Below are 13,272 nucleotides of genomic sequence, written 5' to 3' on the forward strand. Positions count from 1 at the left end.
TAGTACATATCTATTTGTAAGTTTTTCTTTTTAATTCAACAAACATTTATTGAGCGCCAGGCACTTTTGCAGGCATTGAGGAGCTGGAGGAGAACAGTGTGGACAGAGTCCCTGACTTCTCGAAACTTACATTCTACCGTAACGTTGAAGGAATGAATATCTGAATGAAGTATGTGCACATATGACAACTGAGAAAGAAGTAGCCTAGCCCTCAAGGAACGGTCAACGCAATAAAAATAACATACCAACGCATAGCATTTTATGACGCTCATTGTCATTTATTTGCTTATTTCATGCCCACAACTACTCCATAAGGTCAGGCATCCCTGTTTTTTCCTATTGGTTTTTGAAAATAAAGAAGGAAAATGTGTCTATTTAAAAAAAATCAAGGGCCCAGCCCGTGGCCTAGGGGTTAAGTTTGGTGCACTTGGCCTCCGCAGCTTGGGTTTGCTTCCCAGGTATGTGGCCTTACACCACTATCAGTGGTGTGGGGCTGTGACCCACATACAAAACACAGGAAGACTGGCACAGGTGTTACTTCACGATGAATCTTCCTCACTAAAAAGAAAAACAAAATCAAAGCATAGAACTTTATAAAGCAAAATTTTTAATGATCCCTTCAAAGCATTTCCATCCTTCTCACTCCTCACCCTCCCCAGAGTTAACCACTGGCAAAAATTTGGTGGCATCTTTTCTGAATTTCTGTGTTTGAATTTGGACAGATTTTCCCCATAATTGAAAATCAGATATTTTCCCATAATTTGCTCTTTTTCATTTAATAAATCATGATCATCTTTTAATATTAGCACATATAAAGCTACCCTATGCTTTTTAACTGCTGCATAATATTCCATGGTATGGATATACTCTCATTTTTTTAACCATTTCCCTATTAATGTTTCCTATTTTTGCAATTACAAACAATACTTGAGAAAATATCCTTGTGCATATCTTTGAACACATATGAGACTGTTTCTGTAGGAATTGAGGAGTTAAAAGACATCTACAATTTAAATATGGACTGACATTAAATCACCCTCCAGGGGCCGGCCTGGTGGCACAGCAGTTAAGTGCACACGTTCCGCTTCAGCAGCCTGGGTTCACTGGTTTGGATCCCGGGTATAGACATGGTACCACTTGGCAGGCCATGCTGTGGTAGAGGAAAATGGGCATGGATGTTAGCTCAGGGCCAGTCTTCCTCAGCAAAAAGAGGAGGATTGGCAGCAGTTAGCTCAGGGCTAATCTTCCTCAAAAAAAAAAAAAATCACTCACGGCCTAATGGTTAAGTTCAGGTGTTCTGCTTTGGTGGCTCAGGGTTTCCCTGTTTCGGATCCTGGGTGCAGACATGGTACCACTCATCAGGCCACAGTGAGGTGGGATCCCACATGCCACAACTAGAAAGACACACAACTAAAATATACAACTGTGTACTGGCAGGATTTGGGGAGAAAAAGCAGGAAAAAAAATTTTGGCAATGGTTGTTAGATGCCAATCTTTAAAAAAACTAAAATAAAATAAATCACTCTCCGAAAACGCTGTACCAATACATTCAGGGATCTATACATGAATTCTCTTCTCCTCACACTTGCACAGACACAGGATATTATCTCCTAAGATTAAGAAGCCACTCAGGAAAAGAGTGAAACATAACATGAAATTTTTTATTTCGTTATGTTTCTCAGCCCCCCTCCCTTGTACTCCCTCCAGGACGGGATTCATCACTCCTCCTTTTGCAGGAAGCTTCCTCCTCTCTAAGCCCAGCACAGAGCTCTCCCCTACAAATGAGCCCTTAACATTTCCAAAGCTGGCATGACCATCTTTCACCCAGACTTACCATCCACAGATCCCATCCCAGCCAAAGGCGAAACCATCCGCCCAGGTGCATTCCAGCCCCGGCACTTCCTTCCTCCTCGCCACACCCCCCCTCCCCCACCCTGCCCCTCGGAACATCCCTCACTTTCCTGCGCACCCCTCCTCCTTTCTCTGCCCACCTCACCTCTCGCTGGTCCCAGCCTTCTCCTTCTAGCCCCACAGCGACCAAGCCTCCCCAAGTGCCTGTCGTTTACAGGAGAAATCCAGATTTCTGACCCCATATACAATCTCCCTCCACCTGAGATCGTCAGCCCCTAACCCTTCACCCACCCCATCTTTCTGCCTTCTCCTCCTCTCATACGTTTGTGCCCAAACTGGTTTTCGTTTAGAAGGGTATTTTTTCCTTCTCAAATAATGTTTTATATATATATATATCATTAGCATGATTCGAAAATAATAAAAGCAGAATTCAGCGAAAATCCTCCCACCACCCCTCTGCCCCCAGTTCCTCTCCCCAGAGGGTAGGCAACATGTGTTATATATATATTTTTTTCTTTTTCTTACACAAATGGTAGCATAGTATGACTCTGTTCTGCATTTTTCAGTTTTCACAACTAGAAAGACACACAACTAAAATATACAACTGTGTACTGGCAGGATTTGGGGAGAAAAAGCAGGAAAAAAAATGTAACACTTCAACTTCAATTTAACTTAACACTTCACCTTGCAGATTTTCCCCTACTGGTACACAAAGAGCCTCTTTATTTGATTTGATGGCTGTTCTGTTTCATGGTTGTACCATCCCTTATTTAACCAGTCCCCTACTGATTGACATCTAGGTTGTTTCTAATAGTCTGATCTTTCAAACATTGCTGCAGTGACCAATCCTGTAAATACATCATTTCCTGTATGTTCACATGTACCCAGAGGAGAAATTCCTATAGTAGAGCTGCTGAGTCAGAATATCTACTTCGATATTTTTTTACTTCTTTTTAAAAAATTGAGTCAAAATTCACATAACATATAATTAACCATTTTAAAGTGTGACGTTTAGTACATTCACAATGTTGTGCAACCATCACCTCTGTCTAAATATTTTCATCGCCCCAAAAGGAAACCCCATACCCATTAAGCAGTCTCAAAAACATGGTGCTGAGTGAAAGAAGCCATACGCTAAAGGCCACATATTTTATGATTATATTTATAGGAAATGTCCAGAATAGGCAAATCCATTGAGACAGAAAGATTAGCTGCCAGGGGCTGGAGGAATGGGGGTGATTGCTAACAGGTACGGGGCTTCTTTTTGGGGTGTTGACATTGTTTTGGAATTAGACAGTGGTGATGGGTGCCCAACTTTATAAGTCTACTAAAAACCACTGAAGTGTATGTATTAAATTGTTGGAATGGTAGGTATGTGAATTTTACCTCAAAATAAATTGGATAAAACCAAAATTTGATTATTGCTGGTATTATTTTTGTTGATGGTGCTGTCTTTGTTGGCTCTGAAAAGCCACATTTAATCTCTCCAGACCACTGGGATTTGATCTCTCCCTTCTTATCTCCTTGTGGTCTTTCCTGTTATTTGGGGAGCTGTCTCCATGTCACACTTATCTTTCTCTCACTGTCTCTTTCACGGCCCTTTCTTCTAATCAGGTAGGTTCTAAGCTCTGTGGGCTGCCCACCTGTCTCTTATCTCCCTGCAGGCAGAGCATGTTACCAGATAGTCATTGAGTACCTGTTAAAAAGGTGAACAGCTGAATGCATTTAGCACGTGAGCCCCGGCCTCGTTATTTCTGATCACCACTGGCTGATGGATTTTCTGCTCACCTTCTCGGTGGACAAATGGTTCTTGGTAGTGAAATCGTAGAGACCAGGTAGATCCTGATCCTGTGGAGGAGTTAGAGCAAGGTGCCCCCTGGAGGTAGACACAGCCTTGCTGTGCTTACCCAGGTGAGCAGGGGCTACTGGACTTCAGCCAGCACCTGCCTTCTTACCTGGCACCCTGGTGTGCAACCAGCACATTGTATGGGAAGCCCTGGGACAGAGGGAGGGGAAGGGCTTCCAGAATGGAAGATGAAAGGATGCTAACAGGGCACCTTAGAAGGAAGACAAGAAGGGAATTTGTGAGAGATTTTGCTTAGAGCAGTGGTCCTCGAACATTATCATGCACAGAAGTCACCCACCCTCAGGTGATTCTGGCTTGTTAAACCCAGATGGCAGGGCCCCTCCCTCAAAGTTTCTGAATCTGTAATTCTGGGGTGGAGGTTGAGATTTTGCATCTGTAACAGGATCCCAGGTGATGATGCTGCTGCACCAGTGACCATGTTTTGAGAGCCGCTGGCCTAGATAATTCCTTATTCTTTCTTTAATTCTAAATAGACTAGGAAATGCTACTTCAAACCGAAAAAGCAATTGCTGGGGAAGTTCTCTCCTTACAGTCAACACTCTCAAACACCACACAGAGGGGTCAGCCTTCTTGAGTTTTAGTTATGTGGCCTCCTCACCTGCTTCCCTGGACCACTCATGCCCTAAAGGACAAGCAGAAGAATTGACAGATGAGAAACAATAGGCTGTGAACTCCTCCAGGGAGGGGCCTCACCTCACACTCAGTGCCAGCAGCCAGGTGTATATTACATGCCCAAGGGATGATTGTGACATGGACCCAGCTTAGAGCATCTTAGAGCTCCACTTTTAAAACTCTGCATGAATACTACCTAATTATAGCTACTTGAGCTTTTTGACTCATTCCAGAACCGTTCCTCAGACAGTCATCCCATCCCCTAGTATTAGCTTTTCCCTATCTTCTGATGTCAAGAGATTCAGCCATGAGGCTATGTTTAGCAGACAATCAGTTTCCTTCTGCTGAGCATCTTTTTTTTTTTTAGATTGGCCTTGAGCTAACATCTGTTGCCAATCTTCCTCTTTTTTTTTTCTTCCCTCCAAAGCCCCCCAGTACATAGTTGTATATTCTAGTTATAGGTCCTTCTAGCTCTGCTATGTGGGACACCATCCCAGCATGACTTGATGATCTGTGCTAGGTCCACGCCCAGGATCATGAACCGGTGAAACCCTGGCCTGCCAAAGAGGAGCACACGAACTTAAACCCTCAGCCATGGGGCTGGGCCTCTGCTGAGCATCTTAATTAGTGTTCAAACCACAAAATAGGCAGAAGTTAGAAAAGTTGAGGATGACAGAAATTTCAAACATGCTAACATTGGTAAGGTGGGTAAAATGCAAATCTATCTAAAGATATTAGAAATTAGATTCATTTTAGAAAATAATAGACATATCTCAGAGGAAACTAAGGTTGAACAGGGATATGAAACAAGGAGGAGCAAGAAGAATATTAGCCATTCAAATTAACATGAAGAATGGTAGTTAACCAAGCATCATAAATGAGATCACGGTCTAGCCTGGATGCAATAACAGGTAAACTTTAGGCTAGAGAGAAGTCTATGCCCATCTCTCAGGAAAAGGCACTCGGAATTATAGATGCTTTAAGAAGAGTAAAAAAGTTTTCCTAAAAGGAGAATAGAAAAGATTAAAATTCAGCTCTTAAAGTGGTGAGGGAGAAAGAATGACACCGGTGACCCCAGCCCAGTCACAGGACCACTGTTTACTGTTTTCTCATTTCTGTAAAATGGGATGAAAGTACTTAAAGTGTCACAGTGAAGATTAAATGAGATGTCCATGATGCACTATACAAATACCGGTAGATTTTCGCCCACGGTCTAACACACAGGCCTGTCACAGAGCAGATGCCCCGTAAATGCTGTTGACTAATCAAGAAGCATCTTCAGCTATCACCTGCTGTCATTCCTTTCTGACAAGGGGCGAGCCTGATTTTCAACAATCACTGAGCATCCAGGACAAACTTTAACCCTTGATAGGGAGGAATTAAACAGGCAGACTGACAAGTTTTAGAAGTTATGTGGCCTGTTGTTGGGGACCCAGAGAGGCAATAGGCTTTGTCACTCCCTGGTGGCCACCCTGGGCTGGGACCGGAGTCTGCAGCTTCCAGCTCCCTGTCCTTCAACCGCTCTCTCTTACTAAAGAGATCTTTGTAAAAGCTTTGCAATTAATATGCATGCTTTAAGGAAGAACATTCTTTTAAACTTCCTGGAATTTACTGATTTGTTATAGCAAATTAGAAACATCTGAAATATCCTTCTGTTTGTCTATTTTTCTTTTGTTTTGTCTAACAGCTTTGACATTGTACTTATTGTACAGTGAAGCATTTCATTTCTGGGTTTTTTTCCCTCGCTTCCTTTCCTTTTTTTCCAGCATCAACTGGCAAGAATTCAGCTTTAGTACTGAAAGTGTTTTGCTCTCTTCTTGTCTGTACGCACCAGGGCCCTGAGTCAAAATAAAAAGTGTAAAAAGAAGATTGGAAGGAGGTTGAAAGAAATTGTCCAGGAGATAGACAGAAGACGGAGGCCTGGACCATAGAAGAGAGAAGAAAATTAGAGAACCCAGCAGGCCTGACCTCTGAAAAATGGTGTTCCAGAAAAAGAAAAGAGAATATGGAGGAGATTATCCTGTTCTAGGAACTTGGGATCCATGAATGTGAGGCAGAGATCAGAGCGATGCTTTCACAAGCGAAGGAACACCAAGATTGCCAGCGAACCAGCAGAAGCTGGGAAAGAGGCATGGAACAGATTCTCCTTCAGAACTCTCAGAAGGAACCAACCCTGAGAACACCTTGATCTTGGACTTCTGGGGTCCAAAACTGAGAGAATAAATTTTTAAGTCACCCAGTTTGTGGTACTTTATTGTGGCAGCCCTAGAAAACTAATACAGTATGTCTTTTTATTTTCATACCAAACGTCCCAATTGATAAACAGAATGACAAATTTTGTAGGTTGAGTTTAAAGCTAATGGGACTGTTTAAAATCCAAGGTAGCTGCTTGCATAAACCCCCCCCTCAGACATTTAAAAACCCGAATAATAATACTCTGCACCATTTAATTCTGATCATGTATGTTTGCATTTTCTTAACTCAAAGAATGAAAATTAGGACTTATTTGTCTCGGGAGCACTGTAAAATGGAGTGAGAATTGGCGGGAGAAGTTCAGAGGCATTAGGAGAATAATGCTCTGCAAACTCCAGTGCTTCATCAGCGCCGGTCTCCGAAGAGCCTGCATGCCCAGGTGAGGAGCTGAATACGTGGGTCTCGGGTGCCCCCTGCCGTCTATGTTCGTCACTGCGTCTCCCCCGGCGCTGGTCCCCGCCTCCCGGTAGCCTTGCTCTGGCGCGCCCACTTAAGAAACGCGGCTGGAACGCCTGGAGTGTGTCAGGGCTAGATTCCTAAGGGATGATCGGTCAACTTAGCTTCCTTCACAAACCTTGATTGACCACCAACTATATGTTGGTCACTGTTCTACGTGCTGGTGATGCAAAATAGAGATTACTACCCCCCTGGAGTTCACGTTCTACTGATGGGAGACAGACAAACTATATAAGCAAGTGGGGAGGAAATAAGGCCTGGAAAGGCAGGGATTCTGGGTTGCGATTGTAAATGGGACGGTCAAGGAAGCCGCAGTGAATAAGCGACAATTAAGCAATTTAAGACCGAGAGGAGATGAGGGAGGGTGACTTGGCAGTGTCTAGGGGAATGGGGCCAGGAAGAGGGAACAGAAATACAGAAGCCTCAAGGCAGGAGCATGGCCTGGTGAGCAAGGACCAGGAAGGAGGGTGGTGGGGCTGTGGCAGGCAGAGCGCGGGAGAGGAGCAGCATAGTCTTTCAAACGGCTGTGACTTTGGTTGTAGGGTTGCCAGATACAGTGCAGGACGCCCAGTTAAAGCTGAATTTCAGACAAACAACAAATACTGGTTTGGTATAAGTATGTCTCAAATATTGCATGGGACATACTTGTCCTAAATTATTTGCTAAATCTGGCAACCCTATCAGGGCTGGGCCAGAAGGGGAGAGTTTGAACAGAGAAATGATTTTATTTTAAAATGTAAGATGATTTTGGAATTAGGTCATTCATCCATCTATACACTGAATAGTACTAAACATGTACTATTCAGTGTGCTAGGCTCTGGGCATTCAGCTGGAAGTGAAATAGACAGGATGCCCAGAGGGCTCTGCCTCCTTTGGCCTACACTTATCTGCCCTTGTCCTTCAGAACAGTCAAGTGTCCCCGTCTCCGAGAACCTGCCCAACCCTCCAGCACCAGCATGGTTTAGATACACCCAGCACAACACTTGACCCCCTCACTTGCTCTAACACTTGCCTTTGGGAATCTGTGAGTCCCATGAGGAAGACAAGATTAGATCTGTTTGACCGCACAGCTGATTCTCTGATCAATGATATGTTTGACTGAGTGGCAGTTTGCCTAAACCTGGTTCTCCAGCCTTCCTGGTGGTGGGGTGAGCTACCTAACATCCTTTCAATTAAATCTGTTTTGTTAAGGTTAGCCAGACCTGGCTTCTGTCGCTTGCAACAGTGTTACTGAACCAGGTTCGGTTTTTTGCCCACCGCCCTGAAAGTCAAACACCAAGACGATGAGGTTTGCAGCAGAGAGAGAGTTTAATCACAAGGCAGCCATGTGAGGAAGCGAGAGCATGAGCCTCAAATTCGCTTTCCCGAAAATAGGGACTCAGGGATATTTATGGAGTAGGGAGGCAAGGTGGTCTGAAATGTGGAGAGAGGTGATTGGAGGTGAGGAGGGGTGAGGAACTGATGACCTGCACACGCGTCGTCAGACCATGCCTCTTCAGAGGACCCGTGTTTACGAAATGGTGGCGCTAGCATGATCTGAGGGTGGAGTTGTTAGCTTCTTGACGTCAAATGGTTGCCTATCGGACATCTACACAGGCCCAGTTGATGGGTTGGTGGTCTCAACCGGTCTGAAGTGGGCAAGGAGTTCTAATTCCTGAAAAACAGCTCACACACCCATTACCATGGTGACCCAGGCTCCAGGAAGATGTTATCTATAGGAGCCTAGTGGGAGTCAGAGGGCACATTGCCTAAGCAGCACAGTTAACAATGGGTGGGTTAAACACCTAAAAGCTATAGTCAGTAATCGAAAAAAGGGAAAAACTTTAGTACCTAGATACTTAATCATCAATGGCTGTTTGCTGGTTTCAACAGAGAACTCTCATGTTACATCGGCTGTGGGGACAGTTTTTTGGACTAGTCAGACCAAGAGAGTGGACAGTGTGAAAAGCTGGTGCTCCCTTCTCCTACTCCTGGAGCACCTGCCACAGCAGTGCAGGTGGTCAGGGCCACTCAGAGACCAAGAGGCCCCTGGGACATACAGGAGAATGAACGTGTTTGAGTTTTGTCTTGCCAGCATACTTTTCCTCCTTTTTTTACATACAGACCTTGGAGTGGGTCTTGGAGCGGGTACTGTCAATTGTCCACCAACAGTTATTTCATGATTCATTCGTGTGTTAGTTAACAATAGAGGGTGGGAGCTGGGCCTGGCTCCGTGGCCAAGTTGTTAAGTTCCCGCGCTCCGCTCCAGGCGGCCCAGTGTTTCGTTGGTTGGAATCCTGGGCGCGGACATGGCACTGCTCATCAAACCACACTGAGGCGGCGTCCCACATGCCACAACTAGAAGGACCTACAATGAAGAATATACAACTATGTACTGGGGGGCTTTGGGGAGAAAAAGGAAAAAAGTAAAATCTTTAGAAAAAAGAAAAACAATAGAGGGCAAAATGAAGACTTTTTCCAGACATTTAAAAGTGGGGGGGGGGGGGGGAGGGAGAAAACGGGCTTATCCACTCAATGAAACACCGAAGAACCATTTAAAATGGCATTTGCAATTACTTAGGGATATGCTTATGATAGAATATTAAGTACAAAAAGCGAGATTAAAAATTATATTTTTAACCAGGTTACATTGAATCTCAAATATATATTTTTAAATACACCTGTACATTAAAAAAAAAATTGACAAGAATTATGTCAAGACTCCAGCGGCCGTTTTATGGGGCGGTGGAGAATTCAGTGGTTCGGTATTTTCTAAACTTTATTTAGCCCTATCAAAAGCTCTTGATACATGAAGTTTCCACGCTGCCAGGATTCTTGGGGATAAATAAAAATAGTATTGAGTTGCAATATTTGAAAAGCTTTCTCCCGAGCTGAGTTTCCAATGTGCAATTTGCATTTTCCCTGTGAAAGCCTCCCATTCGCTGTGAGAAACCACCTCCCTTCTTGAAAGCCTCAGGGTCTCATTTTTTTTCAATCGGCCGAGGGGGATGACGACAGCCGCAGCTGGAGCTGGGTGGGAGCCAAAACTACGGACTCAGTCTGGAGCGGCCCAGCACAGGGGTAGAAACCTCGTAAGCACAGCCGCGGCGAGGTAACACGCAGTGGCCGGTTAGCTCAGTTGGTTAGAGCGTGGTGCTAATAACGCCAAGGTCGCGGGTTCGATCCCCGTACGGGCCACGGGTGGTTGTTTTTCCTTCCTTCCGTGGTTCCTGATTCGCTTCACAACTATTTTGAAAAATTAGCCTTTCGAGGTCCGTCAAACGCGAGCAGAGAAGAGACAGTCGCAGAATCTTTCGGTACTCGGCCCCGAAGCTGTCGAAGGCTCCAGTGGGGAGAGCGGGCAGGAACCTGCGCGCGTGCGAGCCGTGACTCCTTATCCCAAATTCCCGGGCGCTGCACGCCCTTAACGTCTCGTAAGGTCTTTTTTCCGGATGCTCTCAGAAGCCGCCGCCAGCTGCTTCCTAATGCAGAGCTTCTGAGGGCCCTCGACGGAGAGCCCAGTTTTCACCGCGTTCTTAGAGGTGAAAATGCGGGCTTGGAATTTCACTCATTCCACCAATACTTATGGAGAGCCTCCTGCATGCCCGGGCGCCGTCCAGGCAGGGAGCAAAACAGTAAATGAGAGATACAAGTTCCAGCCCTCATGAAGACAATGACCAGCCAATGACTGCCCTGTTTTTCAGTGAGGTGCTCTGGTTGTGGAAACTTCTAGAAAGCTTCTATTGCTACTTCTTTTTGCTTTTCAGAAGGATCTTAAGCTTCATATTTTTTCCTCTTGGCTCTGCAGTTTGCAGCCAGAGAGCAACTGGATGCATTTTTCACTCACAGTTCAAGTCTCCAGGTGTACTCAGGTGTGTTCAGTTTAACAAAAGCCAGCTTTCTAGGGTCAATGACATTTTATATCAGGGTCCAGCAAGGGCTTCAGCCATGTTTGAAAAATCTCCAGCGAGAACATCTACTAAATCATTCATTCTTTTCTCAAATATGTGTTACGCTCTGACTTAAATAAGTTACGTTTGGAGTCCACAGACCACAGGGGTAAAGCCCTTGGCAAGTGTCAGCATGTAATAAAAGTACTTACTAAATGCTGGCCATGGGACCGTTGTTACTATGAACAGTCAGCTGGAAGGAGAACCTGGGGCTGCTGACACCTAGAATAGACACCTGTACACGTGTTGCAAAATAACCAATAACCATTCTGCAGACAAGAGGGAGAAGGTGAGTTTACTTGAGCCAGAGTGAGGATTATAACCTGGGAGGGCAGTTTCCCCAAAGAAAGCAATTGATCCACAGAAGCATGGTTTTCAGTACAGTCTTATAGCATTATAGAACAAAGAACATACATTAAACACACCCAGGATACATATTCATCAAAGTTTCAAAAGGTATTCAATTACAAATTAGCAGATCAATATGACTCTGATGTCAGGAAAGGGACTAATAATTAAGGCACAGAACTGGCATAGGAGGGGAAGTATGCATTCTTATCTTAAGAGTGTATACTTTGAGATAATGTTTAATGAATTCTTTACTTTAGTGGTTAAAGCAGATGTACAATGTATGTTTGATAGGCCATAAATCAGGCCTCTTTAGTTCAAGCCTAATCCATTTTCAACTGGAATAGCTACCCTATATACCCCAATATGTGAAGCTCTCTTGTCACATGTCACACCTTGGATGTATGTGTCAGGCACCTTGTTAGCTGCAGGGATCCAGCAGAGGAGGACCCAGCTGAGATTGCTGCCCTCAGGGTGCACACTTTCCTAAACAAGGGGATGAAGGGGTCCAGAATATGCCTCTAAAGCATAAAAATTATTTTGAGCTGAAGGCATTTGAGTTCCTGAAAAGGCTTATTTGCCTAAAAGCAGAGCCTTCCAAAAGGACTCAAAAGAATTCAATCGTCATAAACCCCTTCCCTGGAAGCAATCAGGGAAGATTGACTCGTCATTGGAGAGGAGAAGTTGGCACCACACCTGAACAGGCATTGTCATAAAAACCATCATATCTCCCATCCACTATAGGTAAGCGCCTATTTATCTTTCCTAAAAGTCATTTGTCTTCTGGTAAGTGCTCTCTTCTCTCCTTCCCTTCCCCTATTAAGGTAGAATATAAGCCCCACATTCTAACTGCCTCTTTGAGTCACATTTTTCTGTGAACTCTTGTAGGTACACTAATAAAAATACGTGATTAAATTTTGTCTTTTCTCTTGTTTATCTGTCTTTTGTCAGTTTAATTTGCAGGCCCCCAAAGGCTAAAGACAAGAGGGTGGAGGAAAAGTTTTTCCTCCCTGACAGGCTCAAAAAAGATGATAAAATGGTGTTCTAGATGAGGAGGGCAGTTCTTAGCTCAGAGGTCAGAGAAGACCTTTCTGACATCTGAGAATGAGAGGATGAGAAGGGCTTTCTTGGAAAAGTTTAACAAAAAAAGGGAAAAGATTAAGCAATTGAAACAAATTCCACAAATCTGATCTCTCCTCTGGCCAATCCTTAGTGAATTAGGTCAGAACACTGTAGGGAGCATAGTGAGTATTGACTGTTGATAATGTTGATGATGGTGATGGTGGTGATGGTGGTGATGGTGGTGATGGTGGTGATGGTGGTGATGGTGGTGGCGGCGGTGATGGTGGTGATGGTGGTGATGGTGGTGGTGGCGGTGGTGGTGGTGACGGTGGTGGTGGCGGTGGCGGTGGTGACGGTGGTCCTGTGGAGAGAAAAATGCTCAGAAAGCCTCAGAACCTTCTCACACACCAGCCTGGCCCCCAGCCTCCCCCTATATGGGGAAAATGGCATCATCGTATTATACTGCAAATGGCAGTTTCTCTTCTTCTGCCGGCCTAAACTGTATACCGAGGGCAGGACAGTCCTGAGGGCAGGGCTGGTGACTCACCCAAGTCAACACAAAATAGCAAATAACCATCCTATAGATAAGAGAAATAAGGTGAGTTTGCTTGAGCCAGAGTGAGGATTATAACCCGGGAAGGCCTTGAAAAGCCTCTGGAGAAGCGTGGTTTTCAGTACAGTCTTATATCTTTTTAGAACAAAGAACACACATTAAACATTCCAGGATACATTTTCATCAAAGTCCCAAAGAGGTGTTCAGTTGCAAATTAGCAGGTCAACATGATCCTGATGTCAGGAAAGGGACTAATCTGGGTATTACCAATAAGGCATTACTAAGACAGCACAGGAGGGGAAGTATGCAGTCTTGTTTTGAGAGAGCGCATTCTTTACTTT

At 44.5% G+C, this 13,272-nt stretch overlaps 1 non-coding gene across 1 annotated transcript; it reads left to right on the forward strand.

The window, feature by feature from the left end:
• The first annotated feature begins 10,142 nt into the window (after positions 1-10,142).
• On the forward strand, positions 10,143-10,216 carry TRNAI-AAU (transfer RNA isoleucine (anticodon AAU)). Its single transcript has one exon. It is a non-coding gene; the product is annotated as a tRNA-Ile (tRNA).
• Positions 10,217-13,272: the final 3,056 nt, after the last annotated feature.

This window comes from Equus caballus, chromosome 24 (assembly GCF_041296265.1).
Source record: "Equus caballus isolate H_3958 breed thoroughbred chromosome 24, TB-T2T, whole genome shotgun sequence".
In the NCBI taxonomy this organism is placed as follows: Eukaryota; Metazoa; Chordata; class Mammalia; order Perissodactyla; family Equidae; genus Equus; species Equus caballus.